We start from the raw sequence: 21605 nt of genomic DNA, 5'->3' as shown, positions 1-21605 counted from the left end.
TACATATTTCCTGCACCTCATATTCAGGTTCACTACCCACCATAAAAGGGGGAGGGCAAGAAATACTTCTTTGAAAAGGATCCGGAACATAAGGTTTCAACTGAGATACATGGAACACCAGATGTATTCTCCATGCCTGAGGTAACTGTAGGCAAAAGCACACTGGATTCACTACTTGAGTGATCTTGAAAGGACCATAAAAATGAGGTTTGAATTTGTTAAGGGATAAACGATTAAGCAAAAATTTAAAAGAAAGCCAGACTTTGTCTTGTACTTGATATGGTGGGGCTGAATGTCACCTTGTATCATCAGTTTTCTTCATGCTTTGTTTTGAAGCCTATATATTGGTTTGTTTCATTTGCCTGATAGGACGGAGTCAACAAGAAAAAGAGGTTACTTCCAGGAACAGTGGTTGACTCACAAAAAACTGTGGAGAAGTCCTTTGGATGGCAACCATATACACAGAAGAAAGTATTGACTTTCGATGCACTGTGCACTGTATTGTTATAGGAGAATTCTGCTAATGGTAGATATGTGGACCAGTTACTTTGTGTTGCATTACAAAAGAAATGAAGATATTGTTTGAGTCCTTGATTTAGGCACTCAGTTTGTCCACTAGTTTGAGGATGGAACCCAGAAGATAAGGCTACCTCAATATTTAGGGGATTTACAAAAACGTTTTGGAAAAATGAAACATACTGGGGGCCCCGATCAGAAACAATGACTTGGGGGAGACCATGAAGGCAAAAGATGTCCTGTATGAAGATGTTGCCTAATTCTTTGGCCATGGGCAATTTCTTTAGTGCTGTGAAATAGGCCATCTTGGAGAAAGAATTAATAGTTACCATGATTACATGGTTTCCTGTGGAAGGTGGTAACAAACCAAGAAAATCTGTAGACACAGTATGCCATGGGGCTGAAGGAACGGATAGGGGTTGGAGTAACCGTGCAGGTCTAGTATATGGAACCTTAGCTTGTGCACACAAAGGGCAAGAAGAAACATAGACCACGGTGTCATCTTTGATAGTGGTCCACTATAAAGAATGAAGAATCAATTCTTCAGTTTCCTTGACTCCACATTGGCTAGCAATGGGTGAGTCAAGACATATCTGTAAGGCGTCTATTTGGACTTTCTTGGTAGGAAGGAACAATACTTTTCCAGAAGAGTAGTATCCCTTAGACTTTTGTAGTTGAGGATTTAACATTTTCCACTCTTCATTAGTGAGGGAGGCATATTCTAACAAAACTCTGTAGAGGAAGGATTGTGCTATGCCCATGATCGGTGTGGTTCTATTATGTGCATTGAAGGAAGAGTGATACTTTCTGGGTAATGATGGGACAGGGCATCCACCAAGATATTCTGCAGTCCCGGTATATAGGTACTGATGAAGTTAAACTGATTAAAGAAGAAGGCCCACTTGGCTTGACAATTGTTTTGACACTGACAAATTCCGAAGGCATTGCAGATTTCGGTGATCAGCCCTAACCTCAAAGGGCTCTTTCGTGCCCATTAGGAATTGCCTCCATTCACCACAGGCTACTTTTAATGCGAGCAGCTCTTGTTCCTATACAGAATAGTTGAGTTCAAAATCAGTTAAGACATGAAGTAAATAGAAGTCAGCGTGTTCAAGCCCATCGTCATCTTGATTTTGAAGAAGAGGTCCTCTTGCTCTATACAAAGCAGCACTTTCTACAATTAACTTTTTTTGTGGTTCCTGGATGGCGTAAGATAAGCTTGTTTGAGGATGTGGAAGGCTATTTCGGCAGTCTCTGTCCAGCGAAATCCCACTGAAGGCTTTCTTTCTTTAAGGTCTGAGAAATATAACTTGTCTGCGGAGCAACGTTCTCTATAAACTTTCGATAGAAATTACCCAAGCCTAAGAAACATTGAGTTTCTTTCATAATATAAGGAGATGGCCAATCCAGAATAGCTCTGACTTTATTGGGATCCATAGCAATTCCAGTCTTCTGGATATGATAGCCAAGATATTCCTCCTCGGTCTTATCAAGTTTGCATTTTTTCATGCTTGGAAAACAATTGATGTTGTCGGAGTCTTTCCACGACTTGAGCAACATGTGTTGTATGTTGATCTGGATGACTGGAGTACCCAGGATATCATCTAGGTATATTGCAACAGTTTGATTTAAAGATCTGAAAACACATAGGGGGTTATTCTAACTTTGGAGGAGTGTTAATCCGTCCCAAAAGTGACGGAAAAGTGACGGATTTACCACCAGCCGTATTACGAGTCCATTATATCCTATGGAACTCGTAATACGGCTGGTGGTATATCCGTCACTTTACCATCACTTTTGGGACGGATTAACACTCCTCCAAAGTTAGAATAACCCCCATAGTCCATAAATCTTTGGAAAATGGAGGGAGCATTCATTAGGCTGAAGGGCATTACCCAATATTCAAAACGGCCTAAAGGAGTCCGAAAAGCAGTCTTCTATTCGTCTCTCTCCTTGATTCGCAGAAGGTAATATGCACTCCTCAGATCAAACCTAGTGAACACCTGTGCTCCTCTGACTGATTCTAGAAGAACTTTGATAAGAGGCAAAGGATATCTTTCTCTTATAGTGATCTTGTTCAGCCCTCAAAAGTCTTTGCAAGGATGTAAATACTTCATCTTCTTAGGCACGTACAAAAGAGGAGCCCCAGCAGGTGAGGAGGAGTGTGTAATTAGCCCACTTCATAGATTTTCTTCTAGATACTCTCTGAGCGTCTCTTTTTTCTGGTTTGGTAAGAGAATACATTTTTCCAAAGGGAACCGCAGCTTCAGGCTCCAGATGAATGGTATAGTCATTTTCTCTATGCGGTGGTAAAACTAGACTTTCCTGTTTTTGAAATTTATCAGCATACATTTGATAATGACTTGGTACCCCTTGAACAACATTGATGGAACAAACCTCTTCCTTGTCAACAAAGGGTATAGTTCCAGGGGTTAGTAATTCTCAGAGGAGTAGCAATTTTGCTGACAAAACTGTGAGGACAGAGAGATAATTCTGGTTTTCCAATTAAAGTAGGGATTATGCCATGTCAGCTAGCGTATCCCTAATATCATAATGTGATTAGGTGAAGCAATCAGATCAAAGAATATATATTCTTGATGTTTCCCAAATGTTAAACACAAGGACTGTGTTGCATCAGTAACAGATCCTGAAAAAAGAGGAGTACCGTCCACAGTATGAACTTCTTCTGGTGTTTCTTTGGGAATTCGAGATATGTTTCTTTCCCTTGCCCATTCTTTATCAAGATATATGCCACTAGCACCACAATCCAACAAGGCGAACACTCTTTCTTCCCTCCAGTCAGTTAATAGTAACAACATGGGCAAAAGGAAAAGAAATGATGTATTTTCTTTGAAGGAACATACAGAAGGAATTTTGGCCCGTCCCCACCCTTCTTATAAAGAACAGGAGTTGGCATTTTCCTGCCATCTTGGTGGGACAAGTAAGACAGGCATGAATCATGTGGTCTGAATTGCCATAATATGGACACAGTCCTTTTTTTGCCTGTTTTCTCATTTGGTCTCGGATAACAGCCCACGGGCCATATCTATCTGCATACGTTCATCTCCAGAGGTAATTGGGATATTAGACTGGGTTTCGTCTTGAAGATGAAAGAATGTACCTGTTCCTGTATGTGATTAAACACAGCCTTGCATTTCTCTGATCGATGCTCGAGAGGTGATATTCTATGGATAACGCTAATTCCATAAAACCCTTCATGTCATCTAGGAGAATGTACCAATTCATCTTTAATTTCTTCATGCAATCCTCTGCAAAAAAAAGTGACTAGGGTGCGTTCCACCCAAGTGGTTTCTGCAGCAAGTTGTCTAAACGGTGTTATATATTGCAAGACATCTTGGTTACCTTGATGGATGTCGCACAATGCCTCTTCTGCAGAGGACTCCAATCCGGGTTGTACAAACATTTGTTTGAAGGCAGCAATGAAAGCAATATAATAGGATCATCTGTGGCTACCAAAGGGGTCACCCAAGCCAGAGCAGGACCAGACAAGTCACTGATCAGGCATTCCACCATGGTTTTATCTTGAGGAAATTGAGACGGACATAATGTAAAAAACGGTTCTAACATTTGTGGTTCTAGTGGCCAAGGCTTGTCTTAATGCCGAATTTTCGTCACGTAGCTTCTGCATCTCTTTAGCCTGTTGTTGCACTGAGTGCATCAGTGACTGGGCTGTGTCCACTGTCTCTCCCACTGAATCTTCCATTAATTTCGGACTAAAATGGGTTTTTAGGCATTGCAATCTGTCACGTTCCACCATTCTACCACCTTCCTTGTCAGATGAGACAGGAGTGCGACTTCAGATCTTGCACGTTCTGGTCTGGCCAAGATAGGGGGTGACACTTTCCAGTAGCCATGGTGCTGCCGACAAGGTAGACGTCATGGCAGACCATGCCCTAAAGAAGGAGTCCGGGGGAAAAACCCCAAAGGGAAAAAGCCTCTTATGCAGGAACTCCAGCAGAACTGGATAGTCAGAGAGTGTCAGGATTCCAGGACTTCAAGGAATAGAACTGCTGAGAAACCATAGGAGTAGTCAACAGGAAGTATTCCACAAGAACAGCGAACAGGAACAAGGATCCACCATCAAACAGGGAGTGCTGTGACACAAGGAAGAAAAGAACCCAGGCTCCTTATATATTGAGGAACAGGAAGGGACAAGAAGGAAAAAGAAAAGACACCATCTTGGATTGGGAAAACACAATGAAGATGGTAGGAAAGGAAACCATCTTGGATGGGGAAAAAGAAAATCATCAATGCATGCTGGGAAGCAACAGGATTATGGGGACAAGGAGAAGAAGGAACATGGCCCTGGAACCCAGGAAGAAATTAGAAAAAAGAAGAAACAAGAATAGGCCCCTAAACAACCCCAGAACAGGAAGTCAAGGCAAGAGTTAAATAAGCATCGTGGGAGGTACCCGCAACTCAACACGTGCTGCACTTCAACTGCGGCGAGGTCCACGGCCCGATTTCAGGTGAGAATGAAGACGCTGTAGCATAACAGACGGCCCGCGGTGGGTCTGACAGCCCAGGAACCGGAACACTGACCTCACCCCTGGTCAGAAATGGGATGCCGCAGATTTGTGGACTACCGCGGTGTGACAGAACCAACTTTTCAACTATGAAATATGAGCCATGTGTACAAAGCATTTTTCTAGTCGCAAAAGGGCCGATTCACAGAATCGGACTGTTTATGAGTAGAAAAATGCTTTTTGGATGTACAAAGCCCTATTTGTGGTTTGTTAACTTGTTAGTGAAGAGCAATTTGGGTTTTGCGATTCGGTATTAGGAAGGTTCATGTTCTGGGAGTCCCTTCCTACTACCAAATCTGAAAGGTATGTAAGAATGTTTTGCTACCAAAATGCAGTCACAAAACATTTGAAGATTACCACCAATTTCAAGTTGGCAGTAAGACATTTGCAAAAGGGAAGGGGTCTCCAATGGACCCTTTCCCCTTTGTGAATGGGGGCATCAAGATTTTTTCAGAGCAGGTATTGGTCCCACAGACCACTGCCTACTCTTAAAGAATGAAAAGGGAAATTTTCCTTTTTGTTTTTGAAAGGCATCCCTTTTTCCTTTATAGAAAGAGGGCTGCATTTTAAAAACAAACTGCTTTATTTAGAAAGCAGTCACAGAAATGGTGGTCCGCTGACCTCAGAATGCCACCATCCCTGAGAGTGCTGTCCATTCCCAATGGGTTGCAAATTGCGACCTGCCTTGTGAATATTAATGAGGCAGGACCCTTGCTATCCATTTGGGAATCACTAACAGTGTCTGGGACACTGTTGTACATCAGGTTTTGCGACTCGTAATTTGAAAGTCGTAAAACCTGACATTTGTACATATGGCACTATATTATCAGTGATAGCATTGCCCATGAAGAATTCCACATCTCTCAGGAAACTTTTTAAAGCAACAATTAGACTGCACTAGAATTCTTCACAAAGAACTGAGATGTTCCCTTATTCATACCTTTGGTATAACCTTATTACTACCTTCAGTTGCATGTCAAAATATTTTATACAGAAGTATCATCTGCCACAAACTTTCGGTCCTAATTATGGTCCAATTGGGCATGGCCTTTCTATTATTAATTTAATTGGGGTGATAGTATTCTAGAAAATATTTAGGACATAATACTTAAGTCAGACAGTATTCTGATTGTGACATTCTGTTATCTCACCCTACCTTCTGAGCTAAAGGGAATGAAATATTCCACCAGCACTTTGTTGGGAAAGTTAATAAGGATTTATGAACAATGACAACTCAAATGGATGCTGTCCGAAGACATCGATTACTAATATGCTTTTATTCTGTTCTACCTCAGGAGATTTTGCTTTATTTTCTTTCCTGATAGAGCACAACACACTTTTAAAAATGTAATGCACTGCATTCAGGGGTGTAGCATGGTCAGTAAGATTGAGGGGAGGTGAGCTTCAAATTTTCCAACAATTACACTGAAATATCAAGGTAAAATATATTATATGAGAAGCAGAGCATGAGGAGACATAAGGGGGAGTGGAAAGGGAAAGCAGTGTGGATGAGTGTTTCTTAAAAGGAAATATGCTGTAAAATAACCAACGATTCTAAAACCTTCAAAACAAAGAGGAGAGAGAGTGCATGTGTGCATGTGAGTATATTTTTGTCTGTGTGTTTATGCAAAAAATCCTAGGTGAAATCTGAAAGACACTTCACCAAACCAGCTGAAAACACCTGTACCCAACTATTCACTAGAGAATCCCTTTATTAGGGGTGTAACACCCCAAGCCCTCCTGAAGCTACACCCCTGACTGTATTCCTGACAGAAGAATGCAACTTTGCCATTAAATTGAGAAAAAAATGAAGGCCCAGATTTACAAAAAAGGCACGGAACGCAGCCCAGCAGCCAAAAATGTTGTACTGCGTTGCATGACAGGGAGAGAGCAGGAGAACATCATATCTACAGAGTTATGACTCTCTCCTCCCCTCGCCCTAAGATTTTAGCTGCTGTGTGCCCTGCACACACCTTTACGCCACAGTGTAAGGGTGTGTGCGTGAGACTAGCATAGGTTTTGTGCTGGAAGCTTACACTTCCAGTGCAAAATACTATGCTTAGACACACTTTAAACATTTCCTACTTTGTATGTGCGCTGCACAGTGCAGCATGCATGCAAAGTCAGAAAAGAAAGGAGAAATAAAACATTTCTCCTTTTACCACCCCCGTTCAAGTGGTGTTAACTTTTGGTGCAAAACCCTGTCTACAATTGTTTGTACATAGAGTTTTGCGTCAAAGATGAATGTTTGAATGGGAATGCCGAAGTACCACCCATTTAGCGCCCACTACAATCAATCAGTCATTCAATCAGAGATTTGTAGAGCGCTGCTAATCACCCATAGGGTATCAAGGTGCTGTTTGTGGGCGTGCTGCTCAGTTGAAGAGCCAGGTTTTGAGGTCCTTCCTGAACTGCTTCAATGATGCGGTCTGCCTGAGCTTGAGAGGTAGCGTGTCCATGTCCGGGCTGCTAGGTAGAAGAACGATCTTCCTCATGCTGTGCTTTTCCGGATCTTTGGGAGGGCTTCAAGGGCAAGCTGGGAAGAATGGAGATGTCTGTCGGGTACGAAGAAGGTGAGACAGTGGTTGAGGTATGTTGTTCAGTGCTTTGTAAGCATGAATCAGAAGTTTGTATGAGATGCGCTTATTGACTGGGAGCCAGTGTAGGTCTCTGAGGTGGGAGGAGATGTGGCTGTGTCAAGGGATGTCCAGGATGAGTCTGCCTGCTGCATTCTGGATTCTTTGTAGTCTTGACTGAACTTTCTTGGTGATGCCAGCATAGAGTGCTTTGCCGTAGTCCAGTTTGCTAGTGACGAGTGCGTTGGTGACTGTCTTCCCTGTGTCGGAGAGAATCCACTTGAAAATCTTCTGCAGGAGTTGGAGGGTGTGGGAGCATGACGAAGAGATGGCGTTGACTTGGCAGGTAATAGATAGACCGGAGTCGAGGATGATGCCCAGGTTGCGTGTGTGGTCCATGGGGGCAGGGGCATTTCCCAGGGCGATGGGCCACCAGGAATTGTTCCAGGCAGAAGGGGTGGAGCAGATTACGAGGATCTCTTTCTTGTGCGAGTCGAGAAGGCAGCTGCCTTCCATCCAGGTGGCGACTGCTCTCATCCCATTGTGGAAATTTCACTTGACCTTTGCAGAGTACTTGGACCGGTAGAGGATTAGTTGGGTGTCGTCAGCATAGGATACTATGTTTAGCCCGAGTTGTTTGATGATCTTGACAACTGGGCCATGTAGATGTTGAAAAACGATGGGCTGAGTGAAGATCCTTGGGGCACTCCGCAGCATGGGTCCTTGGGTTCTGACATGAATGGGGTAGTCTGACACTCCGTGTTCTTCCAGGGAGGAAGGGCCTGATCCAATCCAACGCTTTATGTCGGATGCCGGCTTCGCATAGTTACTTAGCACCCAATTGGCCCTAAGTAACGCTAAGTAATTCAAAGCAATGCTTCACACTGCTTTGAGTTACTTTTAGGATACTTTCCACTGTCAAACAAGTTTGACTCTGGAACGAAAATAAAGAAAAGAAATATTTTGTGCAGGTTAGCATCACTTTTGTGATGCTAACCAGCACAAAATGTTCATAACTCTCCCCCAAAATGTCACCAGGGGAGCACGTGTACTTTAACACACTTGTCACATTTCAATCCTTTGAGAAATTTGTTACCACATCCTTTCTGATGTCACAACTGATCAATTACATTTCACTGAAAATGTGGTTCCAAACCATTAATACATTGCCCTCCCCTTGCAAAGAAGAGAGGGGTGCCTATTACTCTCCCCTTTCCTTTACAAGTCGGGAAGAGTTGCAGAAGGTAATTTGTACTTCAGAACAACTGATCCGACTTGCAATGTTGTTTTAGTACATTACACTTTTTGCAGTCACAAAGCCTATTATTTTGTGAATCACATGTTTGCCACCACAAAACATACTAATATATCAGGTCCAAAGAGCAAGGGCATAACACAGGCCCCTACAGACCACACAGAGCAGGGAGGCCCAACCCTACAGGAACTCCCATTCAGTTCAAAGCCTATGAATCAACAGCGGCCCGTCCATACGGGATGAGAGGCCATATCCCCCTACATTTTTCCTGGCGTGAAGAGTGTCTATCAGGCTGAACGAAAGATACTCTTCTGGTTCAGGTCAGGCAGCAGGAGCTCGACATGTGCTAAACGTGCAGACTCCTGGCTGCCTGAACTGAACTTTGCTGGGCTGAAGAAGTCACAGCTCTTTGGGTGTGACCTCTTCAGCCTGGCAAAGATGCCTCGCGGCCCTCCCCTTTATGACGAGGGGGAGGATCACAGATTGCTTCGGAACTGGGCACTACAGTTTTCAGCTCTGAAGTGCCCAGGGTTGAGTGTCAATCAGTGGCACTTCATCACAGAGTGTGGTGGGGTGGGGTCAGCAGTCTCACTGACACATCCCACTCTGTGACCAGATTGGGACTGCTGTCTTTCCTTCTTGGCTGACCTTAGGTCAGCCAATGAGGGACGGCAGCAGTACCATCCCTCCTGGGACCTCTGAGGGTTGGGACTGTTGCCTTTCCATATTGGCTAACATTATGCCAGCCAATGAAGGAAGGCAGCAGTCCCAAACCTCCTGGGACCTCCTCCAAGGCTTCCCTGTGGGAGCGGATGCTCTAGAAGTAAGTTTTTTTTGTGTGGTGCGTGTGTGCATGTATGAATGGATGTGTTAGTGAGTGTTGTGAATGAGTGCGTGTGTGAATGAATGGGTGTGAGTGAGGTGTATGTGTACATGTGTAACCTCCCCATCCCCCTCCCTGGTAAAATTTCTGGCTGCCACTGCTAGAATTATTTTGTGAAATATTGGAAACTCAGGGGTCTCTTCTTACATTCTGCTGGGGCCGCCATTTTGTGTTATGCCACTGCCAAAGAGACATAGCATGAGACAGCAGGTGGAGAAATATCAACAGCCTCTTGAGACAACTGTGCGTGCTGGCATTGCAAATCTATTTCAAAAGGCTTCCTCCTCCGCACTAGAAAAGGCTAGGCCCAGATGACTGTCATGTGATATGAGGTCAAGGGGCACTTTTTAAAGCAAGCTATAACCTTGCTTTATCCGGGTTCTAAACTGAATCCCTAATTTGTTTTCAAGCTGAGGGCAATTCCTCTGCATTTCCCCAGCACTGCATTATTCTATCATTTTCTATTCAAACCTATTCTCTATTCTATACCAATTGACATTGGTCCAGAGGTTAGGAGCAGCATTTTTTAAAGGTCTGGAAAAGCACACCATGAGTCCATAACAACCACTAAGGAATTAATAGTCATTAATTGCAAAGGTTGATAGATGCGATGTCTTCAACAGTGCGTCATTTCTTAGAGCTCTGAAACAATTTAAAGAACTTTTCTGAAAGACCTGAATATTCAGCTATGTCACAATGAATCAGTGGGCTCATTAATATCACTGTGTGCTTAGGCATAAGCATATCATTTTAACACTTATAGGACTAAAGAGAACAGAAAGGAGTGCCTACTTATAATAGAGGTGCAGACCATCTAAGACGCTCGCATACATATCTGCTCATAAAATGTGCATTCAAGTAATTATTTATTTTAGAATATAAATGGGTTTCAAAACCAAGCCAGGTTTTGGTCTGATGACTGGGTCTGGTTTGACAATGTAGCTTTTGTCAGACTTTATGTAGTTTACAGAAAAAGAGCATTCAGAAGTACTGCTCAGAGAGGACGCATTGGGGGGGTTGGTGTTACACTGTGTTTAAGCCTATATAAAGGCATTTTGTTTTGTTGAATTGCATAGATTACTGGGACAGAGAAGAGTTTTGGTGACCCACTCGAACAAACCATGGACATATAAAGGTGGTCATTATGACATTGGTGGTGTACTGACCACCACTGTTACAGTGGTGGTAATACCACCAAGAGCCTGGGGGTAATTACTGCCAAATTATGAGGTGATACCTCGCATAGACAGCCAACGTACAACACCAACTGCCAGGGCGTTAACACCACTGACCACAGTGGTAGCCACCTACAGCCAGGCGAAATTCAAGGTACCGCCCACCATAATATGACGTAGTAAACCGCCATCAAAAGCCTGGTGGAAGAACATTACAGAAAATGAAAGACTCATCATCAGGGACACAGAGGATTCCGCGGCCGCCATGGAACCGGAACTCCAAGTCTTCCTGATGCTCTACCACCCCATGGCCATCCTGGAACACCAACGCCGATGAAGGCGACAACGGTGAGTACAGCTGCCTAGCACACAAGGGAGGGAAGGAGGAAAAGGAGAGTAACACACACACGCACAACACACACCATACACACACACAACATACACAGAACCAGCTGCAGAGTAAATTGACTGTCACAGGACCCAGGAGCAAATAATGCAAGGACAAAAATTCGGAAGTAGAAACTCTGTAATTTGCTACCAACAGCCACCATAATGGCCAGTCTAAAGTACCAAAGGGCCACATGGCCACAGGGCATAGTTCAAGCCCCAACTTGACTCCTGACAACATCTGGACTCCATTGCTCAGGGGCATCATCTTGGAAATGGGCAGGCACCTCAGGGGGAAGGGTGTTAGGGGGAGCGCCTCAGCTAGAGTGGGTATCATGCCCACTGGTTCTGGAGGGGGCTCCTTGCCCAACCGTCTCTGGAGGGGAGTGAAAGGCCTCAGTCTATGGAGTGGGTATCATGCCCACTGGTTCTGGAGGGGGCTCCTTGCCCAACAGTCTATGGAGGGGAGTGAAAGGCCACAGTCTCTGGAGGGTGGGCAACATGCCCTCAGGTGGCGGAGGGTGCTCCTTGCCCTCAGATGGTGGAGGGGGAACCTTGTGTTCCTTTGGTGGTAGAGGGGGCTCCTTGCCCTCAGATGGTGGCGGTGGAGCCTTGAGTTCCTTTGGTGATGGAGGGGGCTCCTTGCCCTCAGATGGTGGATGGGGCTCCTTGCCCTCAGGTGGTGGAGGGGAATCCTTGGGTTTCTTTGGTGGTGGAGGGGGATCGTCGGGTTCCTTCTTGTGATGAGCCCCCTTGGCTTTTGTTGTGTGATTTGTGTCCTTGGCTCCAGGTCTAGGAGATGCATTCACTGACCCGTCACTGTTCCTTAGGTTTCGCCACCCTAGACCTCCGTTTTGAGACAGAGGTGTGGACTTACTGGGAGTGGCTGCCATCACACTCAGGGGCCCCTTAGTGCCAGCAGCAGATTTCTTGGTAGGAGCAGTGGCAGACTCTTTGGCTGAGGTGCTGTGCTGGGTCATTGGGACCCTGCACTTACGTGCAGGACAGGGGGAGGAATGAGCTCAAGATGGGCAAGGAAAAGCTTCTTAGGGACGTTGGGGCGGGATGTGGGGGGAGTGATGGGAGTGGAGATAGAGGTAGTGGTTGTAGGGGGTGTACATTTGCTGGACTTGGGAGCAGGTGCATGGGCAGTGTGCATGTGTGAGGTGGCTGGCTGTTGGGTGTCTGAGTGCAAGCGTTTGTGTTTCTTAGGGGGGCAGACAGGGTGGGAGAGGACATGAGGACGTGTGGATGGATGTTGTGAAGGTGTCTGCAACTGAGGTGGGTGTGCTGCATGATGTGGTGATGGTGTTGGTGGCTGTTGATGCAGTGCAGGCAGGTGTGAGTGCAGATGTGACTGTGAGGGAGAAGGAGAGGGAGACAGTGGAGGCAGTGGATATTGTTGTGTGTGCAACTGTCTGTTGTTTGTGTGAGTGCTTGTGGCTTGAAGATTTCTGCCTGTGTTTGTCTGTGCCACTCTTGTGTGATGTTTTGTGTGCATGCTTGTCTGAATGTGTGCATGGGATGGGTTGGTGTTGAGGAGACTGGGACTGGCAAATGGTAGTAGGAGAAGGGACGGTAGGACCAGGGACATTGGCTGCCATCAGAGAAGAGGCCACAGTCTGAAATGATCTCTGTAGGGCCATCAACCCACAGTGGATGCCCTCCAGGTAGGCATTGCATTGCTGCATCTGGGATGCCAGCCCCTGGATGGCATTCACTATGGTTGACTGCCTTACAGAGATGGATCTCACAAGGTCAATAGCCTCCTCACTGAGGGCAGCAGGGCTCCCTAGGGCAGGGCCTGAGGTGCCTGGAGCAAAGGAGATGCCCACGCTCCTGGGTGAGCGGGCACGGGCAACTCAGTGGGGGGTTACTGAGAGGGCAGTGCTGATATGGGGGTGGCGGCTGTACCTGTAGCTGAGGTGGTTCTAGAGGTTTCCGCCACCACCATGGAGCTACTATCGGATGAGGATTCTGAATCAGTGTTGTCACCTCCTATCCCCGCTGTGGTGTTCCCCTCGCCCTCCATCCCACTGGTCCCGTCAACGTCAGTGGACTCTGCCTCCTGGGTCCCATGGGCTGCAGCTCCCTCACTCGTCGGTGCCCCTGCTCCTCCGCCTGATTATGCTAATGCACACATGGACAGGATAACAGAAGAAAATAAGGGGAGAGAGAGAAAGGGGGCACTGGTTGAATTACAGCACCAACACCACAGATGGTATACACATCACCATCACACTCAGGGACCAAGATTGAGCAGTATGCACCGCACTGGCATTCCTCTGGTTAGGTACCACAGCAGGATGAGAGCCAACCACCAACATCTGCACCCTTCTTGGGACCTACTAAATCCTGTCTGACACGGAATGCCACCTGGCTAGCTAACATTATTTTGCTATTCACCCCTTTACCCTGAGCTGGACCACGAGCAATGTATGAGCTGGCATTAAGGGGCACCCACTGACTGAAACCCACCACCAGGATCCTATGCCAGGCAACAAAGATGGGTGTTACACACATTGTACTCACACCCTTCTGGCTGCTGTGATGCCCTCAAGTGCCCATCGAGCTCTGGGTAGGCCACCGCCAGTATGCAGGCCATCAGGGGGGTCAGGTTCCGACGGGTACCCCTCCCTCGTTGGAAGGCCATCCCCAGCTGAGCCTCCGTGGTCTTCCGGGCCCTGCGTCTCAGGTCCTCCCACCATTTCCTGCAGTGGGTGCTCCGCCTGCTATAGACCCCCAGGGTTCGCACGTCCTTGGTAATGGCACACCACAATCCCTTCTTCTGATGGGCGCTGACCTGCAGAGGAAACACGGACAGGAGGACACCATTAACCATGCAATCCAGCCTGTCACACATATAGCCCACAAAAACCATATCCCCTTCTCAGGCACACACATCACCTGGAGCCCTGCATGTACACTACCACTAGCCCTACCCCTCACCCAAATGACACACTGCCAGCACGCACACACAATTCCTCGCAACCCCTGGTGTACTCACCTGTTGGTCTGGAGGTCCATACAGCTGTCCATAAAGGGGTAGGACCGCATCTATCAGGCGCTCCAACTCCTGCGAAGTAAAGGCAGGGGCGCTTCCCCTGTCACACCGTCCATGGCAGGTTCCAGACACAGGTCAAAGCAGCACACGCAGTGGAGGTGTTGTCCTGTGGAAAGTCAGGAATCAAGTGAGGTCATAGTCAGAAAATGGCAGTCACATCCACAGCAGTGTACACCATCACCGCTGCCGGAGATCCTCATTGGACACTGTACTTCATAGAGCCCCATTTTGGCCAATGAGGAATAACAAGGCGGTGCAAGACCTCCTTCCCCCATGATGCCCAATGCCGGCAAAGTTTCATCACTTCCACCTGTCCTTACATACAGGACAGGCAGTCGCCATTTTATGGTGCTGGTACACATTCTTAAATAGAAAAGTGCGTCAGTGCTGTCAATTGTACATACATTGCCATTTACACAGTCCAGTAATATACATGGTCAGTGTACACTGAAGTGGTGGTTCCATTGTTCAGTTTGTTACTCCCATCTCACTCTTGTGTCCCTTAGGTACCTACCACTATGGAGGAATGAGGAGGAGGAGGCAAGCCCCTGTGTACAGACCCCTTGTGGACTTGGCTACACTAGAGGACAGGCACATAATACTAACCTATAGACTGGACAGGGCCACAATCACAGAGCTGTGTGCACAATTGGAGCCTGATCTGATATCTGATATCTGGCAACCCACTGGGATTACCCCTCTTGTGCAGGTCCTATCAGTGCTCCATTTCCTGGCAACTGGCTCTTTCCAAGTGACAGTGGGCTTGGCTCTAGGAATGTCACAGCCAAAGTTCTCAATAGTGCTAGCAAGGGTTTTGTCTGCCTTGCTCAAACACATGTGCAGTAACATCGCTTTTCCCCAAGTTGATGTTTTGGCCAATGTGAAAGCTGGTTTCTATGCAATGGGACATATTCCAAATGTTATTGGGGCCATTGATGGAACACATATAGCATTCCCCCCACTCCCTGGGCCAATGAACAGGTGTTCAGGAATCAGAAGAGTTTCCATTTACTCAATGTGCAAATGGTGTGCCTGGCTGACCAGTACATCTCCCACGTCTCTGCCAATAATCCTGGGTCAGTGCATGATGCCTTGGTCTTGAGGAATAGCAACATCCCACATGTGATGGCACAACGTCAGAGGCACAGGGCGTGGCTTAAAGGTGAGTCTGAGTCTCCACCCAATGCATGTCAGTGTATAGCTTCAGGAGTCATCCCCCATGCCATTGTGCAAGGCCGATGTTTGTCCCTCACTTCTTGCAGGTGACTCTGGCTACCCAAACCTGTCCTGGCTCTTGACCTCTATAAGGAATCTGAGGACAGGGGCTAAGAATAGGTAGAATGATGCTCATAGGTGAACCAGGAGAATAATTGAGAGGACCTTCAGTCTCCTGAAGGCCAGGTTCAGATGCCTCCTTCTGACAGTTGGATTCCTCTGCTACTCCCCTGAGAAGGTCCACCAGATAGTTGTTGTATGCTGCATGTTGCACAACCTGGCTATCAGACCACATTTGCCCTATCTGCAGGAGGAGGGTGAAAATGCTCCTGTGGCAGCAGTGGACCCTGAGGACAGTAAAGGATGAGGAGGCAGAGGATGAGGATGTGGACAAAAGGACATCAGTTATATGGCAGTACTTTCAATGACACACAAGTAAAACAGTGGAACTGACCTTTCCTCTCATTAATTATTTTTCTGAGTGGCTGTAGCATGATGGCAGTCACTTCCTTAGCATCATAACTGATTACAACTGAGTACTCATGTGATGACTTCAAACTGCTACAGGGCATTTCTTTTGGATGGAATCTCACATTTCAGGCCAATTGCACAAGATGAAACAGTTCAACACATTGCACATTTGTGTCACATAAAGCACTATCACTCAAGTTGTGTTCAATGGTGTTTATTGAAGTGAAACTTTTGAAGGAATAGTGCAATGGAATGGAGTGATGGTAGAGGAAAGCCCAGGATATTGGTCAAGTCTGTTTGTAGCACAGGTCCAGTGTCCAAGGGGCCATAAGTAGGGGAGCAATGGCAGTTCAAAGTGGACAAGGTGACAGAGTGGAACAAAAAGGGGACATTCAGGAGGGTATCATTTCCTGGCTGTGGTCTTGGTCTTGGCAAGTGTCTCTGGTGTCTGTCTGGGTCGCAGAGAATGTTTGTGGGGTGGTTCACCTTCTGCAGGGGGAGGGGTGCTGGTGGCCTGTGGGTCCTGTGGCAGGGCCTCCTGTCCACTGGCTGCAGCAGATGTGGAGGGGTGTTCAGTTGACTGGTTAATGGTAGGGGCCTGCTGGTGGGCTGTGTAGTCCCTCATGATGTTGGCCATATCACCCAGCACCCCGCTATGGAGACCATGATGGTGTTGAGGGCATGCAAATCTTTCTTGATCTCCTGGTGGTGTTCCTCCTGCAGCCGTTTGGTTCTCCTACATGATGTTTAACATCTGACCTATCTTGTCCTGGGATTGTTGGTAAACCCCCAAGACATGTGTGAGTGCCTCCTGGACAGTCGGCTCCCTGTGCCTGTCCTCCCCCTGGCTCACAGCTGTCCTCTGTGTGTCCCTGTCCCCCTGTGCCGGTGTACCCTGAATGGTGTGCCCACTGCCACTGACCCCAGGACCCTGATTGTCTTGGCTGTGAGGTGTGGACTGGGGTCCCTGTACAGGTGGGCACACTACTGATTGACTGTCCTGGGTCATAGGTGTGGGAACATTGGGTGGCTGCTGTGGTGTTGGATACTGAGGGGGGAGGCTCTGTGGCAGACTGGGTGTTGGCTGGGGTATCCGACTGACCAGTTGACCCTGATGAGTCAGGGAGTTCATCCAGATCCAGTAGTCCAGAGTTGCTGTCATCACTGGGGCATCTTCTGGTGGGGGGCTGGGTAGCAGTGGTACCTCTTCGCCGCTGAGATTGACTGGGCCACCTGTGGGGATGTAAGTGGTGTATTATGATACATGTCTGTGACACATTCTGCATCCCTAGCTTCCACTATATTGTTGCTGTTGCCCTGCCACCTTTGTTAGTGTATGGTGATGTATTGTGGGATTGTTAGCTCTCCATGCTGTGCAAGCATTGGTGGTGGGTGTACATGCAGGGCTGGGAGGGATGTGTATGCAGTGGGTATGGCATGCAGGGCTTGGCATGTAGGATTCTTGTTTGTGTTGGTGCACTGTGTGGGATGGAGTGGAGTGATGGGTGTCCGGGTGAGGGATGGCGGTGGCATGCAGGTATGGGGGGGATAGGTAGTAAATATTGACTCACCAGTGTTCAGTCCTCCAGCAACTCCAGTGAGTCCCTCAGGGTGCAGTATTGCCATGACTTGCTCCTCCCATGCTGTCAGCTGTGGCGATCCACCACCAGTCCTCTGGATAGCGAGCTGGTGCCTTGTTGCCATAGAATATACCTTTCCCCGTAGGTCGTTCCACCTCTTCCTGATGTCGTCCCTTGTCCATGGATGCAGTCCCATGGCGTTCACCCGGTCCACAATTCTCCACCATAGAACCATCTTCCTTGCAATGGAAATTTGCTATACCTGTGCTCCAAACAGCTGTGGCTCTACACTGACTATTTCCTCCACCATGACCCGCAACTCCTCATCAGTGAAATGGGGGTGCCTTTGTGGGTGTTGTGTGGTGTGTGTTGTGCAGTGGGTGTTGAGTAATGTGGAGGGGTGTGGGGTGCGTGACAGATGAATGGGTGTTTGTGGTGTGTGTGTAGTTGTGTCTATGATTTGCGTGGCTATCTCTTGGTTACTTTTCGTGTTAGGAAAGGGTTGTGGGTAATGTGGGTGGGTGTTTTATAATGCTGTGGGTGGGTGGGTGTGGTGTGTGTATCAGTGTCAGGTGTGTGTTTTTATTATTGGCCAATGTTGTGCTATTTTATTTTTGGGTAGCCATTCTGACCACGCCGGTTTATATAGCCAAAGGTTACCTCCGTTGAATGTCCGCTGTGGTGATTCATGTGTCATAATGTGGAGGGTGTTGTTTTGTTGGTGTAACAGTATGGGTGTTCGTACTCATACTTTAACACTAACCTTTGGTCTGACTGATATGTGTCGGTGGCAGTATTCTGTCGGTTTAGTGTCTGTATGTGTCATAATACGGCGAACGAATATTCGCCTTTGCGACGGTATTTTGGCGGCCTTCAGTAAGTGGGATTTACCGCTAATGTCATCATGAGGGCCAAAATATGATAGTCTCTATTAAGCTCTCTTACAAGTGATTTTATGTTGCTTTGACAGCAGTGAATTTGTACAGATCTGTGATTTTATGATGGTGTAGCCACAGCTATGCACAGTTTTCTGATCAATAATTTCATTGAGAATGTAGCAGTGATATTGTCAGTGATGTAATAAAAGACGTTATGAGTGATGTAATATGTGAAGTAATTAGCAGTGGATGGTGAGGGTGTGAGCTATACTTACCTTAGGACATGAGTTATAGTTACTTGAGATAACTAGAACTGGTGAATTTCTATGGCTTTCATGCCCATATTTATGAGATTTTGGCGCAGGACAGCACAGCAAGTCACCATATTTAAGCAATACAGTGTCTTCCTGTCCTTCCCCCCTGCACTGGCACCCTTTTGGCTGCCCAGCACCAGCGCAGGCACACTCGCACTATGGTGCAAGGGCGCCTGCGTTGCATGCAGGATTGCCTTTGGGCAGGAAAGGGCACCTTCCTGCACATAAACAATCCTGGGAGTCTTTTCCTCTTTCTTTGTGTGCCTCAGAATGCAGCACAAAAAGAAAGATGAAAGAACATGGAGCAATAGTGATATTTCTCATTGTTGAACCTCTCCTCAGAAGGCGTAACTTTTTAGCACATCCACAGCTTCACAAGGTCTTGTAAATCAGGGGATCCATCAAAATCCATTGGTGTTGCGTGGAAACACCCACCGCAGTTCCCATGGAATGTCTATCTAGCGCAGAGTAAGGTAACACAGCGATTAGCGCTGCCTTGCCTTACTCTATATTTATGAGGCCCTTCAAAACCATGCAAAGTGGCTTTGTGTGGCTTTAGAAATATGTGGTTTGCTCCACCGTTGCATTACAAAAAGTGACTCAAAGGCAGCACAAGGACCTAAAAAATATGGGCCTTAGAGCTTAAAATGTTACATTGTTACTGAACATTTTACCTAACTGTAATGTTAGTTTAACCTGTGGTGGTTTTTTCAGTGAAGTTTTAGTTTTTTGTTTTTTTTAACATAAAGTCATATTTTATCACCATATGTAAAACCTAACCCCCTGCCATGCACAACATTTGGCCGTGCAGGCAGGTGGTTGACCGCAGGGCCTGGCTTCCAACTTCCCACAGGCAGACAACTTCACACTGTGCACGACTGAAGTGTTAATGGTGGTGGGTTGACTACAGGGGCAAGCTTTGCCGTCGAGGCCAAAGTCCCCCCTCCCCCAACACCCTATATATAAAGCTGAAGCCAAACCACCAATGTACCACACCAACCACCACGGTGGTAACGGCCGCTGGGCTGGAGATATCAATCTCCAGCCTGGCGGCCGTCACTGTACCACCTGCGGGATCACTTACTGCCACGAAAACCATTGCAGTAGGCACTATCAGTGACAGGGAATCCTTTTCCTGTCAGTGATAGAGGTCTTCCCCATCCCCACCACCTCCCCAGAGTCCCCCTCAGCCCCCTTTCCTCTCCAAACCCCCCTACACTCACACCCCCTTCACAGACGCATACACACACCCAGTCCCACATTCTTCCAGGTATGCATACATCCATACACACACACATCCGCACACACTTTCATACAAACAAGCAGACACGCATTCACAGAACACAACATACACGCACTCACACCTCCACACATGCAAACACCATAAAAACGCAACACACACCTGCATACACGCACGCACATACATACACACCCCCCCCCACACACACCACCCACCTCCCCTGTCAGAGCACCCACTTACCTGTGTGCAGGGGGTCCTCCCGCCGGAGATGGGACGCTGCTGCCAGCAGCAGTGTCCGCCAGCAGAACACCGCCAGCCCGTATTATTGGTCATAGTACTGCCGGCAGCAGTCTACTGGCGTGGCTATGCTGCTGGCAGCAGCGCCACCTTACCGCCATCCGCCGGCATGGCCACAGCCGGATTTCTGGCAGAAATCTGGCTGTGGTCATAATAAGGCGGACGGCTGGTAGCCGCGGCGACGGTCTTTTTGCGGCTGTCGCCACGGCGGTAGTTTTTTTTTTACACCACTGTCATAATGAGGGCCATTATCTTTTATTTAAGAAAAACATGTAAAGCCAGCATGTCTCTGAATCTACCTTTTAATATGTTAAACCCCAAAAATTCTATCATAAAAACAACCACATAAAGGGTCTTCAATATTGTATGTTACATCTTCAGGCCACATAAAACACAACCATACAACCAGTCCCTAGGTGGCATTGCAGTCTAAGCTGTAGAGCAAAGGTTCTAGCCTGGGAAATGCAGTATAAAATATGGTAAGTTCTTCTGGGGTTATGGTTCCAATGATCTAGGGAACTTATGTTTTTTTCTAGTGTTGCTGTTGGCGGCAAAACTTCCCACAGCCCCCATAACATCAAAACAATAGTGATGACCCTGCCCTTTCTAGGGACACCACCAAAACAGAATATCTATAGTAGTCCTCCCAGGGCATTACGGGGTGCTCCTTGAAGGAGCAGTGATGATAAATGAGTGGTTGTGGCTGCTCATTTATTATTAACTTTTGATTTATAATCTTTTCCTGGGTGTCCTGGGCCCGTCCAGGACACCAACAGTTTTTTTTTTATAGGGGGCTGCGGAGGGAGCCCCAGGACCCCCGCAGGCACACTGGCTCCCTGCAATTTAGAGGATGTCCCAGTGCCATGATTCTTTTTGGGGGCCCTGGGTGGAGGAGACCCAGGGCCCCGCAGCCCTGTTAACTCCCTGAAAGGGGCCCCATTTAATGGGGCCATGCACAAGCTGGCATTGTTTTTTTATGTGCACGGTTGGCACCCACACCATTTTAATTCTTGGGGGCTGCCGAGGGAGCCTCAGGGTCCTTGTGGCCCAGCAGGCTCTCTGCTCCTGCAGGAGATGGTATGTTTTTTTTTAGGTGGGGTGACCTGGTACCCACCCTGGGCATCCCAAAGTCCATCCCTCGTTTAGGGGTGCAAGTTATAGTTAGCTCTGCTGGTGGGGAGTTGGGTGGGGGGGTTTGTTGCAGGGC

Source organism: Pleurodeles waltl, chromosome 8 (assembly GCF_031143425.1).
Source record: "Pleurodeles waltl isolate 20211129_DDA chromosome 8, aPleWal1.hap1.20221129, whole genome shotgun sequence".
Lineage (NCBI taxonomy): Eukaryota > Metazoa > Chordata > Amphibia > Caudata > Salamandridae > Pleurodeles > Pleurodeles waltl.
Note: the sequence above shows the minus strand (reverse complement) of the source record.